A 2,499-nucleotide genomic window follows, 5' to 3' on the forward strand; every position below is an offset into this window, starting at 1 on the left:
AAGCAAACAGCCGCCACAACGCATGACACGAGAATAATGATAATTTCGGCTTCGTCTGCCGCACTGGAACACTTGCTTTGCCCATTGTAATGAGCTCAACGCCGCTTACGGCCGATGGCGACGCCAGCGGGAATGGTTAGTGGTGGGGCACGATTTGACCTCAGTGTTTTAATGTTAATTGATGTTTTCCAACTAGCCCAACCAAGAAATGTTCATATATTTCTTGGTGCGTACCAGCGGTGGGTGCTGACGGCTAAGTCTAAGTGGCTCGGACATGTATTTAAAATTGTATCTTATTGGCTGCCTTTTTCTATACTTTTTACACCCGGTGCTCGAAGAGTAAATAGGGTATATTGTATTTATGCACAAAGTATGTAACGCACAGAACTAACTTTCTTCCGTAGGGAATATCTACCATATCTATCAGATCACCAAATTGGGATCCGATTGGATTATTATTAGAGCAGCTTATATTTGTTTTTTGCACATTCTCTCATTTACACTCTGCTTCGCGCAGTGTGCCGCTGCCTCTGCCACGTCTCTGCCTTTGCCGGGACTCTGCAATGTGTGGGTATAAAAGGTATAAAAGGGTATAAAAGGTATAACCGAGTATAAAAGTTGTGTCGTGTAGGAAGCGTCTCACACGTCTCTTCTCGTTGCATCTTGTTTTAATTTATATTTATTTATTTGCTATGTTATTATAACTATATTAAAATTGTGATAAAACTAATAAATTATTGATTGGTTGAAAGTTGAAAACGCGTAAAAAGTCGGAAAAAAGTATTTAAAGTATTTATTTCTATATAGAATTTCAAAGTACATGGCGGGATGTAATTTAATGGGAAGTAAATCTTAAGATCTTCAAGCCAATGTTCTGGGCAGGGAGTTGATAAATCTTTAAAATTTACCTAAAAACCCTAAATGTACTAAAAAAAACGTCGACCACAAACTACTTTATTACGGGTCAGTCTTACAAGTCTTCTGGTAGAATAACCAAACTGAATCGAGTTGCTACCAACATTTTCTTGTATAAATAGTGGACAAGAATAGTATTCAGTATTCAGTTTTCGAGTAGCAACACTGCGGACTATCTTCCTTGATCTGGACATTTTCCGAGGACGAGCAAGGGACATCAACCGGACTTGCAAGCATGTTAGGCGGACGTCGCAAAAACAGCAATTAGCGCGAGGCAAAATCAACCGATTTGGGGACTACAGGCAGCCCTTTTTCTTGGGCATGGACGAGTACCACTGCCCTCCATCATTTGCGGCCAAGAATGTGGCATCAATATCGCCATTGGGATACAGTCATCACAGGCATATATACCAGCATATATTCTATATTTGTAGCTCTTATTGGCTACGAAATTGACGAAATCATCGAATTTGTCAATCGAACTGCCGATCCCGCTGCAACGCCGCCGCCGCCACAAACAGCGCCGGGTCCACAAGAGCCCAGCAGTCCGCCGCCGCCAGAATTTCTCGAAATGTTGGAAAACATTTTAAGCAATTTTATAGTGTTTGAAAATCTATACAACGAACACTTCTTTTTCCAGAGCTCCCAATACCCGAAAATAGAGTACTTGAGGCGCCAGATTCTGAGGAGGGTGAATTGATGGCAACGCGACCAATAGTCGGGAGGTCCATGTATGTCCGAATAATTTTTGGAAAACCCAACCTAACATTAGACTTGAGTACGGGCAGCACAGACACACATGCCAGCAAGGAAAAGACCAACGACAACTCTTCATCTATGGACTCTTCTTGCTTAGCGCACTCTGACTCTGACTCGCTTTCTTCAAAAGCTTTGTCAAACTGCCTCAGGGATTCGAAGATGCCCCAGGATTTGTTTATGCAAACCAGTGCCCAGGACACTGCGGTCATTGCGGCAAAACCGCAAGCAACAAAATGCTATCTTATTGAAAAGCCATCAAAAAACACTCGCTTATTGCCTCTATGCAAGGACAAACGGCTGTACTGTGTGTATTATGGAATTATTATCATAACTAACTAAAATTCAATTTTTATTTATTGTTTTCCATCTCAATTGTATTGCTGTAAATCAAGTACGCCAAGTACCATTTTCAAAGCTGTTATCTATAAATTCTTTACTGTAGCCCAATGTGGCCACAATTGGAACTACACGAACTACATCCTACTAAATTCTACATGTAAGGTAAAGTTCATCTACACATACCATGTAAAGTTTAATTTGTGGTATTAAAACAATGAAAAAATTCCACAAGGGCTGGAAAAAATCGATATTTAAATTGAAAAATGTATTCGATATCGTTGTTGAAGTGTTCTCTCATGATCTTAGTTTTAGAAAAATAGAAAACTATAATCTCATTGAACATTTTTTTGAGTGTTCGTTCGGCAAACAACTCCTTTTTGAGTTCAAAATTTTTAGTAACATTTGTACCTGGTCAATGCGGACTCATCAAAAAAAAAAAATATAATCTCATTGAAAAACACAGAGAAGATGGCTATGAAGGGGTGG

This window comes from Drosophila guanche, unplaced genomic scaffold (assembly GCF_900245975.1).
Source record: "Drosophila guanche unplaced genomic scaffold, DGUA_6, whole genome shotgun sequence".
In the NCBI taxonomy this organism is placed as follows: domain Eukaryota; kingdom Metazoa; phylum Arthropoda; class Insecta; order Diptera; family Drosophilidae; genus Drosophila; species Drosophila guanche.